At 36.8% G+C, this 22,423-nt stretch overlaps 2 protein-coding genes across 1 annotated transcript in view; one reads left to right on the top strand and one right to left on the bottom strand.

The window, feature by feature from the left end:
- LOC139961011 (uncharacterized) overlaps positions 1–22,423 on the bottom strand; it is a 426,752-nt gene that overhangs the window by 323,240 nt on the left and 81,089 nt on the right.
- LOC139961301 (gamma-adducin-like) overlaps positions 15,523–22,423 on the top strand; it is a 42,186-nt gene continuing 35,285 nt past the window's right edge. The window contains exons 1-4 of the mRNA XM_071960426.1: positions 15,523–15,759; positions 16,116–16,295; positions 17,185–17,336; positions 17,636–17,780. The gene's annotated coding sequence lies outside the window, so the exon portion shown is untranslated. The remainder of the gene's footprint in view (positions 15,760–16,115; positions 16,296–17,184; positions 17,337–17,635; positions 17,781–22,423) is intronic.

Below are 22,423 nucleotides of genomic sequence, written 5' to 3'. Positions count from 1 at the left end.
GCTAGATATTGCTATATATCCATAAAGTACAGTGTCCTTGGGATTTCTTGGGAATTTTTGGACCCTGTTCTTGGAAATAGCAAAATCGGGAGTGGTCACACTCCATGTAGGTCAGAGGACGACCTCTAGACGTGACTCATACACAACCCGATCACCTTTTATCGATTAAGTTGTGTGTTGTCGGATTTTGTCAAGGTTTTGGTACTGGGGGGGGGGGAGGTCTCTAATTAAGTTTCGTAACTCATCGGGTAGCGATTAGAGGCCGGGTGGGGCGTAGGGTTGTGGGGCGCGCGTTTTCATGCAGATGGGAACAATCTCAAGAAGTGATGGGTGCGTCCATAGTAGTTGGTTTCATAGCACACTTGTACAATTGTTTAAGGCGTCCATACGCACACACGCGTTATGATAGACCATATATATAAATTTGGAAATTTTTGAAATATATATATATATATATATATATATATATATATATATATATATATATATATATATATATATATATATATATAATTTTATATGAAATATTATATGAATGAAATATTATATGAAATATATATATTTGATTTGATTTGATTTATTTTGTTTTTTTCACGTGCAAATATACAAGGTGAAAGGAAGTCTTCTATAAATCATACAATAGCTTAACAATGTAGAAGACTCCCTGAAGAAAGAAAAGAGAAGAAAAAATTAAAGATCAAATTTAACGTTTCGACAATAAATCAATTATATGATATTTTAATTAATATGATGCAATTGTTTCTTTAATATAACATTTTCTAAATGACCTACACGATAATTTATTTTTAATAATGTCAGTAATAGAATATATATATATATTTTTTGAAATTTTTGAAAAAAAACTAAATTTATTGAAATTAGATGACATTATAAAAGTTAATATTGCAACATTTACATACAAGGCTTGGAATGGATCATTACCAATCAGTTTTCGAAATTTTATAAATAGCAACACAGATTTCCATAATCATAATACCAGAACGGCTAGCAACGCACATTATAAATCATATAAAACATGCACTGGTATGTTAAGCCTCAGAAACCGTGCAACCAACATTTGGAATTCACTGTCAATAACTTTAAAAAATAAGGAAACAAGCTCCACATTTAGTAAATGTCTTGCTAAAGAAATTATCATGTCTTATTAATTATGATTTAGCTGCATAGTCGCAAAGCAGCATATTCACATATTGAAGCGTATACGTATTGTTATTAACATTATTTTCACTATTTTCTATCTTTTCATCATGGGAGTCTTCTGTTTTGCCAGCATAGGCAGACTTCCATTCACATTGTAATATTTATGTGAAAAATATATATATATATATATATATATATATATATATATATATATATATATATATATATATATATATATATATATATATATATATATATATATATATGTACATATACACTAGTGAGAGAGGGAAAATGGAAACGTCAAAAAAGGAGTTGTTGGTGTAAGGGGTAGGGTGAGACGCACGCCCCTTCCGAAATCCTCGATCCGTCACTGGCTACCTTGTGTATATTATAGGGATCAGCGCTGTAATTATGTCACTGTTCCTCTTTCTCTTCCCGGTGTCTTGGCGTTTTTCAAGTCTTGTACTCCCTCCTTTTCTCCCTTTTCTCTCTTTCCTCTTTTTCTTTTCCCTTCCTTGCTCTCCTTCCTCCTCTTCCCCCTCTTTTTCCCTTTTTCCTTCTTTCTAAATTTCTCTCATCTATTTCCTCCCAGGGGAGCGAGCACCTCAACGCCCCTGGATACGCGCCTGTGTAAGTCGGATTGTCTAGATACCACTCTGTCGGATGAATAGATCTCTGTCAACCAGTTCTAGGGTAATACATTCATTACCATAGAAATAATCGTCTGTACTTCATTCAAGGAAATGGGATTTTCGGGAATAGTAAGTGTTATACATTCATGAACGGTTTCTGATGGCATTTGTGTTGGGATGACCTCATATATAAGGTCGCCAACCATAATAATATCCTCATCAATAAAAATACTGTTAAAAACAGTTTCACCGTTCTCTTCGCGTAAGAGAGAGTTATGTAAAATTGGTTGGATAAGCATCTCCTCTCTTGGCCTAGAGGGGACTTAAAGGGTGTGAAGACTCGCGCAAAAAGAAACGTATAATGCCGGTAACATGACCTAGTTTCGAATGAGATGTAACAAAAGTGTTAGACACCACCATCGATCCCAGAAAATACACACAGCTTGCTACCATCGGTAATTAGACACTAGTGTACAGTCAGTACATACAGCTGCGGTCAATACCTACAGCATAGCGTACAGACAATACAGCGCTGGACATCTTATATAACACGGTAACACATTTCATTACTGTACTGTCTGCATTTTGTAGCGACACGAACAAATCGTCACTTGCAAGCCACGGAAAGTTAACTGTTTCAGATGGCCGCACGCGGTTTGGGGCGACTCTTCAATGCCTTTAAATTGACCCAATTTTTGCTCAATATGTATGTTCATTTATGCTCTTCAACATGCAAGCCACAGAAAAACCCAGATCATGATTGATAACGGGTCAAAAAGAGATGTTCTCCTGCTGCTTTTTGGAACTTTTCCTGAGATTGAATAACAATCGGGCGGATAGATATTGATTCTAATAGGAGTATGCCACCTGCACCCTAAGGTAGCATACGCCCATTAAAAGCCCCATTGACTTACACACTAAATCACAAAAGTAATGTGGTCTCTAAGTCTAGATAGAAGTTTTCACTAGCTAAACGCTACCCATCACCGGATAGCTGACAAGTTGGCCTTTCATGGCACCATCAATTTTCCGTACCATGACCGTGTAGATTTTTTGCTATCCGAGCCGGAAATTTTCGTCACTTGTAAACAAACCTCTTCACTCAGTGGTAAACAAATTTCCTACGCTGCTCCCGGGAGGCCTAAAGGTCTAAAATTGCCTCAATTGACCCAATTTTCTCACCATATGTACTTCCATTCATGCTCTTCAACATGCAAGCCACAAAAATCTAGATTATGATTGATAACAGGTCACAAAAGATGTTCTCCCGCTGCTTTTTGGCACTTTTCCTGAGATAGGAGAACAATCGAGCGGATTGATATAGACTCTAATAGGAGTATGCCACCCTAAATCAAAAACTTTTAAGTTTTTGCAATGTGCAGACGACACTGGCATACAAACACATATTTTGTATAAAACGTGTGTAGGCTAGGCTAAAAATGGTTTTGTATTGTTTTAAAGAAAATATCTTGCCTTGCTGTGCGGCCTAATGTAGCCAGCATAATGGAGATAGAGTTCGTTTTTTTTTGGTTTGCCTACCAAAGTACAAAGACGAAAGATTTGGGAGACAAAATTTCAATTGCATGACGGTCTAGAGGCCTACCAAGCTGTGTGAGGTGGGGATAGGCATAGGGCCATAGGCACTACTAGTACTACTACTCGGTACTAGGCTAGGCTTCAACAACTAGTATTACGACAGTAAGAGTAGATCGGCATGTTTTGGTCATAAAGTCCAGGATTTCCTGTTCAGTTCCATTTTAGGCTTGGCTTACTACTTATTTGAGATCAAAGCAAACAAGCATAGGCCTATGCCTTGCTTAGTCTAGGCCTACGACTGAGTTATAACAAGCCTAGCCTAGACCTAGTTATGCCAGTGCAACCCTGACTGTAGCTGGACTGAGTTAGGCCTAATGGACCTATATGCTGTGTATCTCGATCATAGGAATTGAAGTTGAATATGGCCATAAGAAGTAGCCTACTACTACTATGGGCATAGCAATACATACTAGGTCTAATGCTATGCATGAAGGCCAAGACTGTCTATAGATAAACAGTCCTACTCAAATTCACTCGAGCATTAAGAACTTGTTACTTGATAGCATAAACTACCCCCAATACTGCCACTAGGATTCATCCTTGAGCTCACCTAATTAATTCACCAGTCAACATGTATGGTTGTAAACATAATGGCCAGCACTACTTTCCTGTGCATGAAGACATGTTTGGCTTGCCCTATGAAAAAATACTCTGTGTGCTTAATTAATCATGAATTTGTGCAGAGGAGCATTAAGTATGCCTAGCATTACCAAATGGGGTAGATATTCAATATCCCCTTTTTTTGCCAATGACAGGGGAGTCAGGTGGTATTGCAATAAATATATGGAAGATTGTAATGGCTTAGCCTAAGATACTCCTAGGGTAAGCACCTAGCATGCTATGCAACAACGCTTTGATTGAAGATTTGATAACAGACTTATCAGCCATACGGCTAGTTCTAAATTAGCTAGGCCTTACACAGTTACAGTTTCAGCCAAAAATTCCATTAGGCCAATACAATTTGGCCTACTGCCACTGGCTAGAGTTTAAAACAATAGGGTTAAGACTTAGACTAGGCTCATGCAGTACATCAGCAAAAATCGTTTACAACAAAAGTCGATGACTATTGCTACTGTAGGGTTTTGCAGGCCTGCCAACTCTCGCGGTTTACTGTACAACTCTCACTGCAAGTCTTCAAAATTTTACAAAAGTTTGTTATACCTTTGAGTTTGACATCAGCGTTTTGGAAATTGGGTCTGTTCATGTTTCACGGTTGCCAAAGGTAGCAAATTTTCAAATTACAGTACAGAACTTCTATTCTAAATAAAAAAAAACATAATTAATATCTGCAATTTATGAATTAGAATTGACCAGACCTTAAACTATTCCGGAAATTATATTCAAGATGGTAGAAAAGTGTGACAATCTATAAATTTTCCAAAAGTGGTTCTTTTCTTAATGGTGGTGCCACTCCATTACTGCTACATTTTGGGAATTCTGTCGTTAGTTCCTTTATTAACATAAAATTTACTATAATCAGACAAGTTTTCAATGATATTGATGATGTTATCAAAGAAAAATTAGAGTATCGTGAGAAAAATCACAATTTTTTCTGAATTACAGTTTTCTCTTTAAAGAGCAAAATTGAAAGTAATTGAAACAAAATACCATAAAATCAAACCACAACATAAGCATATATATATTAACCAAAAGCTGACAGTTTTGGATAATGTCCTCTCAGATTTTTTTGTCATGACTCTTGTTCCGAACATCACCTATCCAAATAGATCTTGTTTCAGACATCACCACCAATGCTTTACCTAATATAACCTAATACTTAGTAATAAAACATATATTGTTCATTTAAAGGCAATAATAATGAGTAAACAAACATGTTATTAATTGATAACCTTACTAAAAAAGATATATAAACTCTTAATAGGTTCCAAGTTCGAAACAAAGAAAAGTGATCAACAAGACATAAATTTATTAAACACAGGCCATGCTTGTTAATACTAAGCAATACATTTCAATGTGTAACACGCAGGCACACAAAATTCTTAGTAGTTGCATATTTGCACGCACTGTTCTGGCCTCGGTTAAGCATTAGGAGTTGAGACCGTTAACTTACTTAGCCCGATCTGATATTACAAGATGACTTCTCCTGAGCTGGATACCGATGAAGAGTACAGTATCATTGGAAAATATCGTTTGTCAGGACTGTGCCCTGAAAATTCAACATTAAATGTAAAAAGATCGATACGGAAAAGATCGAAGAGTTTAGACTAACGGGAGCAATAAACAGCCACCGAGCTTTGTGCTGAAAAGTGTGAGCAGTAATAGTTTTAAATCAAGAAAAGCCAAAATCATGCAATTTAAATCATTGAAATTAAAAAAGCTTCACTGTCCAGTATCAAAAGTATTTGCAAAATTTGATACAGCATTCTGTTCTGTACAAGAATGTTGTTGGTATGATTGTGTATGGTTCTGAATGCTATTTTCCTTTTTTTTTAGGTGGGTGTGGATATGATTGGACCCCTTGCAGAGACCATCAATGGAAATAAGTACATCATAACCCTATGTGACTATTTTTCAAAATTGCCAGAGGCTGTTGCTGTAAGAGACGAAACAGCATAAACCGTTGCAAACTTTCTGTTTGAAACCATGGCCAGGTATATATCCATGTACTTTGTTTTTACTTTACATAACATACTTTTGAAGTTAGTTACGTAGACCTGCATTTGTTCTCAGTTTTACCTGTGACCCAGAAAGCGGCAAAATGGTTACAGAAATTTCTTGAAGTTGTTTTATAAGTTAATGTTAATAAAATGTTAGTGGGATAACGGTCAGTGCATCCAAGACCAGGTGTTATGTCAGTGCTTAACTTACTTGTTTTGAAATCAGTGCTAAAAGAATCTCCTGATTAAACCACGCAGCCACTCTGAAGATGCCAATAGTTTACTGCATTACTCTAACCAGTACTTTAACAACTTGTTTAATTTTCCATTTTTTTAGATTTGTGTGCATGAAAATTTTCATCTCAGACCAGAGAGGAGAATTTGTTAATGCTCTGAACAAGTCCCTATTTGACATGACAGGGGTGAGCCACAGAGTATCCTTCAGCTACCACCCACAGACCAATGGGCTGGATGAAAGATTCCACCAAACTCTGCAAATGTCACTCATCAAAGTTGTCAATCAAAACCAAGATGACTGGGATGAAACACTGTCTTCCATTCTCATGGGGTACCGTACAGCAAAACATGGTTCAACAGGTCTTTCTCCTTTCGTTGTGATGTTTGGAAGGTTTGTAATAATTCAAACCTACCATTGCTGAATAGAGGTTTACATTTGTAAAGGTCATATACTGTACAGAGAAAAGCAATCAGGGACAAGAGAGTTTGGACAAATCCTGCATAGCTACACTGATCCTCTATAGGATAAAATCTCATTCGACACATCCCAGGTACAGGGAATAACTGCTAAATAGAGGACCACCAATAACCCTATGTAAGTTACAACACCTAAACAAATAAACAGATTAACTCTGTATATGGTACACTCTTCAGCAAGTACAAAAGATGAACATTCATTAAACTATAAAAGCATGCCAATTAATTAAGATACATGCAATTAATGCCACTGACATTGGTTTTGTTTTTCATATACTATATATCATATTTTGGGCTGGTATGCAATTTGGACCTATAACAGCACAGAATATACTTTGGTTTTATATTTCTGCTGGTTTGAGTATGTGATGTGACTCAAATTTATGGTTCCAGGGTCTTAATAGCGAAAAATAAAATATAAAAAAAATTAAATATTCTTCAGTCAACAAAGTGTTGGGAATAATTGATTGTTAATTTATCTTCATATATCCAGAGAGCCATTGTTACCAGTCGACATTGAAGACTCCATTGTCCAACCAGAATCTCTTGCTGCAGCGATGCACAGAGGGAGAGGGTTTTACAACTCATGTCACAGTCGCAGGACATAAAGGTTTTGTGAAAGAAAATATTGGCAAAGCCCAAGAACGGCAAGAAAAAGAATTTTGACTAAAGGCAGCAATCAAAACAGGTTATTACATAATGCTATGTTGTGCATTGAAAACTGACTGTAGTTAAATGAATGGCAACATATACATTGTATTATGATGTTTATGTATATTTGCTGGATTTTGTTTTATTCAGACCTTCAAAGTTGGTTCTAGTGTTCTCGTCCAGAATGCAGGAAAGGATGCCCGAAGAGGAGGGAAGTTCGAAACTCTTGGCTTGAGCCGTATGGAGTCAAGGCTGTGAATGAGAAAGGGCTGTACACACATACTAACAGTTCCACAGGCCTTCCTTTGAAGAAGAAATAGGACCAAAATAGATTTTAGCTGACGTTCTCTTGTTAGCTCCAATCTGAAGAATGGTAGGTTGGTTTGAGGTGATCCTTGCAGCAATGACGAGCTAAGGAGGGTCGTTATTGCTTTTGGTGCAGATATCGTGCAACAAAATGAGTGGGCAGGGCTTAACATTAATAACTGTTAGCTCCAATCTGAAGAATGGTAGGTTGGTTTGAGGTGATCCTTGAAGCAATGACGAGCTAAGGAGGGTCGTTATTGCTTTTGGTGCAGATATTGTGCAACAAAATGAGTGGGCAGGGCTTAACATTAATAACTGTTAGCTCCAATCTGAAGAATGGTAGGTTGGTTTGAGGTGATCCTTGCAGCAATGACGAGCTAAGGAGGGTCGTTATTGCTTTTGGTGCAGATATCGTGCAACGAAATGAGTGGGCAGGGCTTAACATTAATAACTGTTAGCTAAAATCTGAAGAATGGTAGGTTGGTTTGAGGTGATCCTTGCAGCAATGACGAGCTAAGGAGGGTCGTTATTGCTTTTGGTGCAGATATCGTGCAACGAAATGAGTGGGCAGGGCTTAACATAAAAACCTGATCTGCAATTGCTCACCAACCATATGTGGTATGACTAAAGTTTATTGGGCTGAGCAGGTTGGTTACCCAATGCAATGTTTTCAGTGCTATTTTGATTTTGCTGCATATTGATGAGATGTGTGACAAAACAGGGCTCAGCTGAAATTTCCTTATAAACACAGAATCGGAAGAAATTTATTCCATTTGAGTTGATACTTAACATAATGATACCTCATAGCCTGCAGGAATAGTCCGTCTCATTTTCTTGGCAGATATTTTCCATTTTCGCCCATGTTTGTTGCATCTCAATCATCATTGTTAGCTTTTTCTAATATTTGTAGAACCTTAATTACTATTAAGTGTGTGCAACCCCCCTTCCCTCCCCCCTCCCCCCACACACACAAACAAACGCATACACAAATTACTCATGTTACATCATGGAAACCATAATGCATTTTAACTTGGTTGATTTTTCATATATTGAACAAACTAATATTAAGAAAATGTCCCTTAACATATTGCTTAATTCAAAAGGGAATTGCGATATAGCATCATTACGGTAATGTTGCTTTACTATTCCAATGTTGTTGTTATAGGAGAAATGATATACTGCTTAAATCTTCATGGTGGTGGCAGCAACCCAATGAGATTCCTGGCTTGCAGCCGACAACATCAGGAACTTGGACAAAGTTGGTTGAGTTGATAATCTAACACACTGTCTAGACTGAGTTTGCAGGAAGAACAGCCATCAAATTACCATTTCCCCATAGAGTGGTGTAGCTGGGAACCACATTGCACTTTGCATGTGTGGTTGGAGTATTAATTTTATACAGGTTGTAAAACACTGCATGAAGTCACATTTATTCTTTCATCAACATTGATTCTATCATCACAGTAATCCTCATAGAGGCAGTTCCAGAATAGGGACTGATATTGACCATCTTAAATTTCTGTTAGTTTAAAAAAAAATAAGGATACATTTTATACATACAGTATATTTGATAGACAGTATACATAATATATGTGTTCAAGATCTTGCCACAAAGGCCAGTGTCTGCAGCTCAGCATTATACAAGTATGGAAGTAGATGTTGTGTTACGTGGCCAATATCTCAGGACGTAACAGATACAGGGATATTGTGACGCTGGCCAGTTTCTTAGGACATAATCATCACACTTCATTAACTTTGCTATATGGTGCCATGTTTTACAGATAAAAACGTTGTAATTAAGCAATGTGTAAGTATGCTCGAGTTTTCAAATTTGCTTGCAACTATATTGAATCAATAATTTCCATGCATGAGATATTTTCAACATATATCACCCCAAAATGGTAATATTTGCAGTGGTTGGGATAACTTGATAACTTGTTGGTACATGACTCTGAAAATTATTACAGTACCAGCTATACTTGTAAGACTGTACCCATGCTATTGGTATAGATCTGCATTTATTGGTTCTTAGCAAATAACCATCCAACATATGAAAATCAATTTAATACTGTATAGCTTCTCAAATTGATTCAGTTGAAATCTGAATTTTATTGTCAACAACAATTAACAATATGCCATCTAATTGCAATGAATGAACTCAAGAAAGCATTTATTTGCAAGGAATAATTTGTCCTCTAAAATCCAAATTGCTATTCAAAATGTAAAGAGAATTTTTTTTTTTCCAACTTGACAGTTGCTAGAAGTACCACATACAGGTTTTAAACTGCTCTAACAAGTTCAAAGGAAAAGTTCAGTCATAGAGGTCATCTAATTTTCATCTTTTTTTAATTGATTCCCCTAACTAATTTTAATTAACGTTAACTCAATTAACGATTTAATTAATTGACTGATCACTCACTCAATCAATAATTACAGTGAGACAATTCATTAAAAATGATTCAATTGAAATAACTGGTTGACAACTTGTCAGAATATATCAGCTTTATCAACTATTCATACAACTCATTTTAAACCATTTGACCAATATGTACAGGGAAGTTGAAAGAACAGAGAAAATTCAGAAAACAAGTCATGACTTTGGAATGAATTTGTCCCAATTCAGCCAACTTAAAGGACATCATATTTCTTAATTTGTCCAGTTTGCAATTTTGTCTTAAAAGCATGTAGTGGTCCTTCAAATTCAAATTAAAGGTAAGTAACCTAAGACAACCCATGCAGCTTTAGAAATAATTCATTAAGGCAGGGATTGCAAGCTATGGAGGTACAAGACTTCATGTGACTTGATCCTCCCCACCTGGAAATGTTGAAAAATGAAAGACTTTTACTGTGCCAGGACCATATCCTTGACAAAACCTTATGCCTGGAGAAGTAAAGGGAAAAACCCAACCTATATCAGCACAATTGCAAGGGGCATTTTGTGATGTTCCAACCCCATCCCAAGGATTGGCACTTATTGCAGAATATCATAATTTTCACTTCAACAATGAAGGGTTTTAAGTTTTATTATCCCCCAAATATACTAGATTTTCCAACATGGGCACTCTTCTTTGTCAAGTTCATGATACCTCTACTCCTTTCTCCCAGTAGCATATTCCAACAAATGGTTATTAAGATATGATGTGTTTATCATTTTACTTGATGAGAGTAACTTTTCAGCTACAGAAGCTAGTGACAGACTTCCAAGAAAGTGCTTTGAAACATCAAGCAATCATTAACAAAAAATAGATAAAAATGAAGGTTGCAACCCAAATCTTTTCCACTTATATTGATGAGCCACCCATGTCAGATGTAGATTTCCTACAAATCTAAATTTTCCTTCTTTTTTTTTAGCTTCTTTGCAGCATCATTCGACACTATAATGGACATAGCTCTGAATTAATGGAAGTAATCAAAGCTCTCTTCCGCGCAATTTCAACCTGAACTTCATGGGCCTCCTGTCTCGCAAGGTTGAAACAGATTCTTCCAGAGTTTGATTCAACTGCACAGGAGGATGCATTAGAATTCCTTGGTGCAGTTTACACATCATCATGCACTTCCTGTAACCAAAGCCAGTGCAAACTTTTAGATGAGTAAGAGATATAGATCGTTCTGTGAAAAGCATCAAAGCAACACAAACAAAAATAAGTGAACTTTTCAATATATTATTTAAAATTATGCCATGTTGGCCAAAAATATGCAAATATTCAAATATGGTCACCTTTGGTCAAAATTCTATAAACTGTTTTTATTACCACTTTTGATGAAATTTACCTCATGGGGACATTCAGTCATCTTGTGTGTTCATTAAGAATGTCTGAGAACAATTTGGACTAAGGGCCTCCATGAAAGTAACTTGTTGAAAACTTCTAGCAATTATAGCATCCTATAATTTGGGGCATATACAGACTACCTTTAACATTGAAACTGATTGGGAATTTGCTTAGGTTTGCAGGGAATTAGTCATCTTTGAAAGAGGTATTATGGCACCAGTTAGATCTGACTGATAAACTTGCATCAATACAATGAGGATGCACATTTTGTAAGGCTGGGTTTAGATGATAGTCTGTATCTGATTGATAAGTTTGTTGCTCTTAATAATAATTCTGATAATTTTAAGTAAAAGCTGAATGAAAGTTTTCATTTATACCTGATAATCCAGAGGGTAAAGGAACAAATGGAAATTGCAATAGAAATGCAACATTGTTGTAATGAGTAACTTATTTTTTCCTTTCCAGGTACTTCTTCTTACATACAACAAATGAGATGAAGTGGACTTCCTGCAATGAGACTTGGCACTGTCGGGCAAACTCCTATCCAGTAATTCCGATATATCCTAGTAACAAGGGCTATATGTCATGCTTGAGTATGCAGGGGCACCTTGAGGTGTGTCTAGATTGCAAAGATCTTGAAGGCTTTTGTGAGTCCTGGTGAGTTCCTGCAAACTCCCTGTTTTTGTCATATTGTTTTCATTCCATGCTGTTTTGTGTTATGTAAAATTGTTTCAATATGTAACACAATGCATTTTTGTGAAGTAGCAGTATGTGTGTTTATGAGTGTAATGCTAACAGCCTGTCATTACGATAACTCAATAAACTGACAAATGAACAGGAGTCAAATTCTGAAACTATTAGTGATGTAAGTTAATGGCCAGAATTCATACGTTGAAAATTTTCAGGTTTAGAATCCAGCTTGAGTTGTAATGATCCCATTGAGCAGTTCTAAATACTGTATACAGGCATCTTTTCATATTGACTGTAGATCTCTGGTGTTATGTCTTTCTCAATTTATTTATTTAAAGTGTTGTGGAAAGAGTTAATTTCACATAGGGTGACATGTATATGTGAAATTAATTAACTAGTTAATTGTATTCTTTGCTATATGTACTTTGCAAAGGGATTATTATAAATAGTGCACATACTGGAGAACAATGGTCCAGTGTGACGAAATTACACTAAATCACCATCGTCGCCCTAAGTGGTGAGTTTATGCTATGTCGTCCTAAGTGTTGTGAAAAGAGATGAATTCACCTAGGGCGACAAAGGTGTCGCCTTAGGTGCTTAATGTGCAATTCACTATTTTTTAATTAAATACCTTGGTATTTGTATTAGGCAGAGGGATTATTATAAATAGCACACCATCCGTCCAGTTCTCCTTCAATACTTCTCTCCAGAAAGGACACAATTTTGGGTCAATGGTTCAAGAACGGGATTGATAAAGTATACCGTTTGTATTAGAAACCATTACTTCATCTAGCTAAGGATGTGAAGAATTATTAGTCCCAGTAGTTCTTGATTCAGTGGTCCATATTCAATTCATGTGGAGTTTTCAGGAACTATTACCAGTTATGCAACGAGTCAGGGCTAGAGTCACTAAATTTCAGAGTAATAAAGTAACTCAAACACAAGTTCATGGACAGTCTTCCCATAGATCTAGATTATGCAGTCCAAGATTCAACTCAAACGTAGGTTTCATAAAAGTGATATCTTGATTAAGTATCTTGATAGTCACTGACTTTTTCATGTTTGCTAATAGTGGTTGTACCAGATGTCATTGTCTTAAACTCCACAAGTCACAAAGTAGCATTAATATTCGGCATACCTTTTTTTCTAATAGGGTTGTGAATGAGTGGAATGGCTCGCCTGAGAAAGTTGTACTTGCAAGTACTGTAGTGTGAATGGGTTTAAGAATGCTTTGGACAAGCACTTTAAGCATTGTAATCGGGTCTGATCGTTTGTGTCATCAGTTTTCTTCCCTCTCCTATAGGGTCTTTGATGGGGACTTGAGTGTCCCTCCTGATCCTTTTTCTTTACTAAACTAATCTAAACTAATAAGGTCAAGCATAAAGTATGTGTGCTTAGGCCTACGCAATTGCAGAAGCCAATCTCCTTAACCTTTTTGAACTAGCACTTTTAAGGTTAACTTAACCTTTTAGAAGGTAAGCTTAACTTTTTCTTTGCAAATGTAACACGAACACTGTTGAGCAAGAGTCGTGCCAGCAATGCCACTGCATGAGGGAATTTCACAGTGACAGAGTAAATAATTGCTTTCGCACCCACGGATGAACACATGTTAGGTATATTACTATCACTAATCTGGGGAAATTGCATTTAAGAATATAAATATGTTTATCAGCTAGTCAACAGTTATTTAAGGTATCATTTAATTCTTTTCATTTACTCCATTAGTGATCTTCCCTTTTCCAACAGCTTTACTGGAAAGACTCTTGCTCAGCCGCATTACACAAACACCTTACGAACAGAATACTGCAGATAGCTGATCGTTAACTATGTTAGGAATCCACATGCAGTTCTGGTTATGAAAATAGTAAGAGACAAGATCTGTTTTTCAATCTATGTTTATGGTGAACTACGATTAAGAATAATGAGTTGTAATTTTAATAAATGAGCCCTTCAGTACTGATAACCAGGATTTTAGTTATCTATTTTTGCTTTCTTTACAGTACAGAAATGCAGGGTTGCACTACACCATTTCCAACAGAGGAAGTATGGCAGAAAACAGGTGGAATTTTACATATAAATGCCGAAAATGTGCTGGACAGAGAGGTTCAATAAACTTTTGGAACATTGACACCTCATTCACTTACATGAGGAAACCTTTTCTTATAGATGTTGAATAAACAGTTGTAAGAAGATTAACATGTAGAATTGGTTCTGAAACTAAATCAGTATTTATGAACTCCTCACATCTATGATCTCACCATAAAAGATCAGAAACAAGTTGTTGAGTTTGAAGAGTTAGCAACTTAAAATTAGGAAAAAGTTTCATATTCAAGAAGAAATCAAATTTCAACCTTATGATAAAGAATGGGATGATTGCATGGGTAGGTGTGAAAAACCTCTCAGCTACCTCAAAGGGGAAAAGTGAAAGTAATACCCATCACCTCAGAGCTTATACCATCACAGACTTACACTCACTAAGTAGTACATGTAGCTTATTTGATAGTGAAGTTGTTCATCTGGTGAGTAGCCTTCTCTGTGCAGTGTACCTAGTAGAGCAAAAGTGACAGTCAGAAGTTTAAAAGCATATATTACTACTCAATGTGGTGTAAGAATCAGCTGAACTGAGCCCCAAGCTGCATTCAGAATAAGCTTAGGCCTATATACATTTAGAAATATGTAACTGGAAAGCTCACACCTTTGCAATTTCAGATTGGATGGCATGGGCTGATGACATAAATGAAAAGTTGGCAAAACATACGTTAGCCCCAGCAAGTTACACAAAGGGATGCAGAATGTGGACAGGTGCCTACACCATCAGTAAGCCAGGGGCACCAGCATATGGCATTATTTTCACAATGCTAACAGCAGAGTCCACATTCTGACATATATGCTCTTCAAAGTATTGTGCAAAGTAAAGAAATCTTAAGGACCAAACCATTTGACATCTCCTACATATGCCACAACAGCCTACATGTGGAGAGAGATGTCACATCTCTCAACAGTATCTTGCAGTGCATTGCAGAAAGCCTTGAAAGTTTGATGGCACTTGCCAAGTTTATGGTCATCAGCTTGATTGCCTACTTCCCTGAATGAGTGATACTGTTTTAACTCATAACAGTGAGTGTGGATAGACTCAGTTTACAAATTACTGGCATCACGGATAAATATTGTCATCTTTATCATCAGTGTAGTTTTTCATCCTAGAGTAACTGGTCATGAATCAGTTGATCTTTCTTATAGATACTGGACTGGTTTATGTTTATAGTTCTACCATGTAGCTTGTACTTTCTCTCTCTGAGTTGTGCTCTCTTCCTTCTGTATGCTCTAGCTGCCTCTCTTACGTCATTCATCACATTGCTGTTTTCTTTGCATCTATTTCAGAGTCTGGATATATGGACTATTTGAGCTCACCTTTAATACTGCACCTTCCATCTTCCTGGCTATGGACTCTCCAGGCACATTATATGTTATGTGTATGGAACTGTAGTCCCTGTACTGACCATTGCATGAAAATGTGGTACTATGTTTTGGATTGGTCACAGTGAAAGCCTAATTGACGGTATCTACATTTGAGTGGAATTAAGTCTCAAAACGAGTGGACCATAATGTTTGCTGCAGGTGGGTGTCTCAGGTATTTGGTTTAGCTTCCTGCTGTCAGTGTGCGATATTAGCAGAGAACCCTTTGTAGCATTTGGCATACATGGAAATGTGTACTTCCTGGCCTCTTGCATACAAATGAATGCTTTGGGCAATGTGAATGATTTCCACTGTAGTACTTTGCAAGGCAGTCTAAACATGTTGATAAAGTGCTTTTGATATTTAAGATATAAGGATCTTTATTGACCATAAAAATTGACATTCATAAATACATCGAAATACATAAAAATCTGATTCTTAAAACGAAAAATTAAGACTACTAAGTCCATGTTCTGACACATATATTTGGCCTATTTCCTACATAATTCATTGGCAAGATTGAGAATAGCCCTTTGCAAGAAAGAACGCCTGTATCTCTCGGTTCAGCATCTCATGACAATTAGTCTGCCCGTTTGATTGCTGTAATCTACCCGATGCCCCAGAGGATGTTGGGATGACATGATTGACTTCATATTACTCTGTGATACTCTGACAAGCAACTCATCTACTGAACTGAGGTAATGTGACCGACAAACTTTCCTTGCTTTAGAAACTAGTCTATTTAACTTGGTCATGTCTCTAGCAGTAGTATTTTCACCCCACGCTGCTAAACAGAATGTAATGGTGGTCTTGATTGCCAATTTTAATATAGAATAGAGAAATGAGAGTTGGTCTAGTCTGAATAAATTAAGCTTCTGTAATAGAACATACGCTGATTAGTTTTTGCTAGAGTACGTTTTACATGTTCATCCCACTCCAATTTATCAGTGATGGTTTCTCCCCAGGTATTTATAAGATTGTCAAGTGCTTCTTAGTCACAGTTTTTGCAGGAACATAGAGGAGAATACTGCTTTAATATAGTCAGTGCTCTGCGGAGTGACTTGAGTAGGTGAACTTGATCTAACAGGTTAAGTTCACTTTCAGAATGAGTAGTTACAGCCATTGTACTACTGAACCCTTTACATGCCTTGCCATCAGCATCAGTTGTGAGACACTTGACCGTTAGTGGATTCTTAGCTGTAAGTAATTTGGATTCACAAATCTTTCCACCATTTTGTTCATGATCTCCGAAATAGGGCATCTTTGCTGAACAGCTCTCATTGCCTGGACATTGTACCTTGTGATCCCTTCTTCTTTTCATTTCACCCATTAAGCACAACTTGTTACTTTGATGGTAATCAATAACAAATGTATCCATGGTGACATTCACAACTATTACATCTCTGCATTGGCTTGTTGGAGCAAATGGAGTCTTACTTCTTGCATTATACTCATAGGGTTGTGATATGATCATATTCTGCCTGAATTGGAAAGTCTTTGGAGAGGCCACGCAGTTGCAGTGTCTTCTTAATTATACCCCTCTTTTGTGCCATATTATTTTTCATTAATTTCTTTCATTACCTGTAGGTACAAACTGGTTGTAGTGTACTGACAGCAGGACTGGGAAGGGACATGCTGTTGAGCAATCTACGAGCTGCACTTAAACTGCCCACTACTCAGAGGCAGCGGGGGTACCCGTTCCTGGGAAAGGCAGCCATATACCTGGAGCTCATCCTGTAGTAAGTAATGTTGATATGCACATGCTATTGTGTCTGGGCTGGGTAAAATATAATTCCTTATGCTAGGTTGCCAAGGTCAGCTCTGTGCATCGTTGTCTTTGTAGAGAATTTCAGAGTGTTTGGTAGACCAAACCAACTGTGAATAGGAAATAACGGCTTTCAAACAGCATGTGCTTGTATTTGATTAGATGTGTGTGTGCTTGAAGCTATGGGGTTGGAATGGGATTTATTGTGATTGGTGATTACCTAGTATGTGAACATAGAGCATTCGATATTATTTATAATTCCTTTTGAAACAGGAGTACTGGAGCATGAAGTTGATGGACAAATTAAGGAATGAGAGGAACACATGCAAGCAGAAAAGAGGAGAAGAAACATTGGGGGCACCTGTTCCACTGAAATTAACCAAGTAGATGACCCAGCTAGCAAACATAGGCATAAAATGTAAGTTCAGGTATAACTTTTGAGAATGAAGCTCATCTTGAGGAGAATAGACATTAAATAATTAACATACTAGGCTAAAATTGCATTATGCAGTCCTATTCACAAATTTGATTTGATTTGATTTATTTGTTTTATCACGTGAATATATACAATGTGATAGGAAGTCCTCTAAAAAATCTTCAGATGGCTTAACAAAGTAGAGGACTCCCTGTTAAGAAAAGGAAAAAGTGAACTAAATATATAAGAAAAAATGAACATGTTCAATTAATAAGACGCAATAATTTTTTGAATAAAGTTTCTTCTGAATGATTTTGCAGAAGGTTTATTTGTAATATTGCCTGATAGAGAATTCCAAGTTTTGATTGTACGTGCCCTCAGTGATAACATCCCCATTGTAGAATTATACCTGTTATAATGTGCATTGCCTGAAGATCTGGTATTGTAATGATGAATATCACTGTTACATATTAAGTAGTCATTAAAAGCATTTGGTAACAGTCCATTCCAGGCCTTATAAGCAAATGTAGCAAGGTTAACTCTAATAATGTCATCAGCTTTTAACAACTTAGAACGCTTAAAAAGAGGATTTGTGTGGTCCCTCTGGTTTGGCATGTGTTATATGGCGGACTGCTTTCTTCTGTGTAATACAAATGGGATTCAGATTGGTATATCTAGTACCAGACCATATGTTACAACAATACGTAATATGTGGCTGGACTAATGTCTGATAGAGAATCTTTAATATGTGTGTGGCAGATAATGCTTAAGCTTAGCTAAAACACTGGTGTTTTTGCAACTTTTTTACAGACAGTTGTAATGTGGTCACACCATTTAAGTTCATGATCTATATATACGCCTAAAAATCTAGTACTATTGACTTGTTGTAGTCTTTTACCACCCATAGTAATATCAGCATTCCATGTAAAATTTTTATAAGTATTAAAAACTATATAGTTTGTTTTATCAATATTCAATGATAATTTGTTGCCAGCGAACCAGTCGCTGAACTTGTCTAATTCAGTTGATACTTAAATATGAAATAAAGTTCTCGATTGTGATACAAAGAAAATATTTGTGTCGTCAGCAAACAAAACAACTTTAACTTTATCAGAAACATTGGTAATGTCATTAACATATAGGATAAAAAGCAATGGACCAAATATAGAGCCTTGTGGCACACCACATTGAATTCTCTCCGGTTGGGAATGAGCATTTTTGTAGGATGTATATTGGTAGCGGTTTGCTAAGTAACTGTCGATCCATTTTAGGGGGGTTCCTCTTATGCCGTAACAGTGTAATTTATTAAGCAGAATTGTGTGGTCTATTGTGTCAAAGGCCTTTGAGAGGTCCAGGAAAACCCTGACACAGGTACTATTCTTGTCAAGATTACTATACAAATTGTCAATGGCATCAGCTAGTGCTAGCTCAGTGGAGTGTTCAGGACGGAATCCATACTGTTTCTGGCATAAAATGTTATATTTTGAAATAAAGTTAAAAATACGATTATACAGAAGCCTTTCAACTATTTTGGAAAAACATGATAATAGTGATATAGGTTGATAATTTTCAAAGTTTTCTGAATCCCCTTTCTTAAAGACAAGGATGACCTTGGCAATTTTTAGCATATCAGGGAAAATACCGGTACTGAACGACAAATTGCAAATATGGGTTAATGGTTTGGTAATAAATAAGATAACTTGTCTTACAATGCCAGGCTTAAAATCATCGTATCCAGCTGCTTTATCAGGTTTCGTGCAAGAGGTTGCTGTTTTTAACAACTCCTCCTCACTGACAGGATGAGAAAACATGGAATGAGTGTTAACATCAATGTTAACAGATTCCTGTGATTTACGTTTGTGGTTGATTTTACTTGCCAGTGATGGCCCCAGATTGACGAAAAAGTCATTAAATTTTATTAGCAATATCATGGTCGGTGTTAATCTCTTTGTCACCATCCTTGAAAGAAGAGGGATACGATGATTGTTTACGACCTTTATGGAGTAGTTGGTTAATGGTATCCCATGTGCCTTTTGGGTTACTCCTCGCATTATAAAATTTATTGTTGAAATATAATTTTCTAGAAAATTTGATAACATGATTGAGCTTATTACGATATTGAGAATAAATAGTTTTATTTACACCAGACGGGTTCTTAATATGTCTTTTAAATAGCTTATCGTTTCTTTTGATAGAAACTAGAATACCTGCAGTAATCCACGGGTGTCTCTTTCGACGTTTCTTAGATTTGGTGACACATTGCTCAGGAAAGCATTGATTATATATGGCATTGAAATTGTTATAAAACATAGAATAGGCAATGTGTGCATCAGTTTGGGATGAAACATTTTCCCAAGAAGCATCTCGGATTGTTGAGAAGAAATTCTGTACATTTGTCTTGCAGTAGTTCCTTACATACATAGGGCCCCCTTTGTCTACTTTTGTGTATGGCAGTTTGGAGAAATATTGGATAATGGTCACTGAGATCGCTTACAAAGATACCAGTTATTAGTTTGCAGTCATCATTGGTTATAACATTATCTAAAAGAGTTGCAGAAGTGCAACCCACACAGGTAGGTTTAGTAATAGTAGGAAAAAATCCACTGGCATATAGTAAGTTTAAAAAGTCAGCAGATTTAATATTGTCAGCAAGATCAATATTATAATCACCCATAATGTACGCACTATGTCGTTCATTGGAGAGTTGGGTTAAAATTTTGTTTACGTGTGTCAGAAAAATATGCAGTGAACTTTTTGGAGGCCTATAAATTACGCCTATGGTATAATTTTTCATTGCTGATGTTATGTCAACCTCTATGAACATTGACAGAATCATTGAAAATGTTTATATCGTTTCTGAGTTTGAAATTTAGATCTTTGTTGAAAAATGAACAAACACCACCACCTCTCCTTTCGGGACGATGCCTTTCAACAAGCGTATAGTTATTGATATGGATTAAGGGGGATATATCTGCAGTAAGCCAGGTTTCGGTAAATCCAATGACAGAGAAATCCTTCAATAGAGACGTAAATGTAGTTATGTCGTCTAAGTTTTTCTTAACGCTTCGACTATTATGGTGGAATAAAGACAATATGTGTTCGCGAGACATCTTGTTGTATGAATCAATATCGTAGTAATTGCATGCGATAGCTTCCTCCCCTGTTTCAAGGTATTTTGTAGCTTGCATCGCTATAAATAAATAAATGTACCGTATAACATGAACGCCATCATCTTTGCATAGGTTCGGCCGAAGAATCCTTTGTTCTGACATTTCTCGCTCTGCTGAGATTAGGAATAAATGTTTTCTTCTTTAGTCTGATAGTTTGAAAGCCGTCTTTGTCTAGGGATATTTGCCTTTTGTGGGGTTGGATGTTTCCCCTTTGTGTGCTTGCCCCCTCCATCCGCTGAGATCCAGTCTCCGGTTGTGTTCTCCGTTGTTCTACTACTTTTTGTGTTGGCAATGTCGTCTTTTGTTCAGTTCGCTGTTGTTGGTGGGTTTTCTTTAACTCCTGGTTAGGATTACTCGGGTGTCTGGATTTCGCGTTATTGTTCTTCTTTGCTGTTGAATCCGTGTTTTGTTCGGATTTCTGTGCCCTGACCTCGTTAGCTTCTTGAATAGCGTGATCGTCCTGTTCAACCGACCCAGTGACTTATCCCTCAGACTGATATTGTGTTTCGTTTTCATGTGTATCTAGGGTCGAGCCAGTGTCTGTGTTGTCATGGCGATACTCTTCAAACGTTCTTGGCATTTAAAGCATCTGACCTTTGGGCAATTAGCTTCCCGGTGCCCTTGGACATCGCAAACTTAACATTTGTAGTTAGGACAGTTTCTCCTGATGTGATCGCTTTCCAAACACAAATTGCATACTTTAGTTTGACCATTGTGCGTTAAGTTCATATTAATCCCGTTAATTCTAATTGCGTAAGGCAAGCTCTTGTGTTCTTCAGGTAGTTTTAACTGTACATATCGTATTCCGTTCCCGATATTTGGGAATCTGGGGAAGGTCTTTCCTTTCCATTCGCCTCTTATTTTACACCCATACTCACAAAGTTTTCCTGTTAGATCTTCGTCCTGTATGAATGAAGGTACTCCGAAAACACTAACAGTTAGGAACGTTCTGTTGACACCAGTAGAAACTGATTCCCATTCACGAGGAGTCCACTGTCCAAAATAAGATCAGCTTGTTCCTTTGCTTTTAATGTGATAATCCAGCATCCTAAAGATTTCACACAACTTGCAATTCCATCTCTACCAACATCATTCATGATAGCATACAAAATCTCAGTATCTTTATATGAACTGTCGGCAACTCTGATGCTACACTCCTTTAATTTCTCCACTGTCGCAGAATCCATACTAACAATCTTGTAGGCTAACGAACGTCGCAGGACGTCGTTGCCAAGATCTCCAGCAGAAAAAGTATTCCAAAATTGGAACAAAATGAAATTTTCTGCTAAATGTTGTCTCAATTAGTGTCTCAAATAATACAATTTGCAAGATGTAGTGAAAACCACACTCTATTTAACCTCGGAGATCATTAGAGAGTAGAATACATAAGAGCTCCTCAAGGAACAGTGTCAACAGGTTGACGGTTGGTTATCCAATAACGGTTGGTTATCCAATTTTTTGACTTCATGAAGTCAG

The sequence above is a fragment of the Apostichopus japonicus genome, chromosome 20 (assembly GCF_037975245.1).
Source record: "Apostichopus japonicus isolate 1M-3 chromosome 20, ASM3797524v1, whole genome shotgun sequence".
NCBI lineage: Eukaryota > Metazoa > Echinodermata > Holothuroidea > Aspidochirotida > Stichopodidae > Apostichopus > Apostichopus japonicus.
Note: the sequence above shows the minus strand (reverse complement) of the source record. Positions and strands in the feature narration are given on the sequence as shown.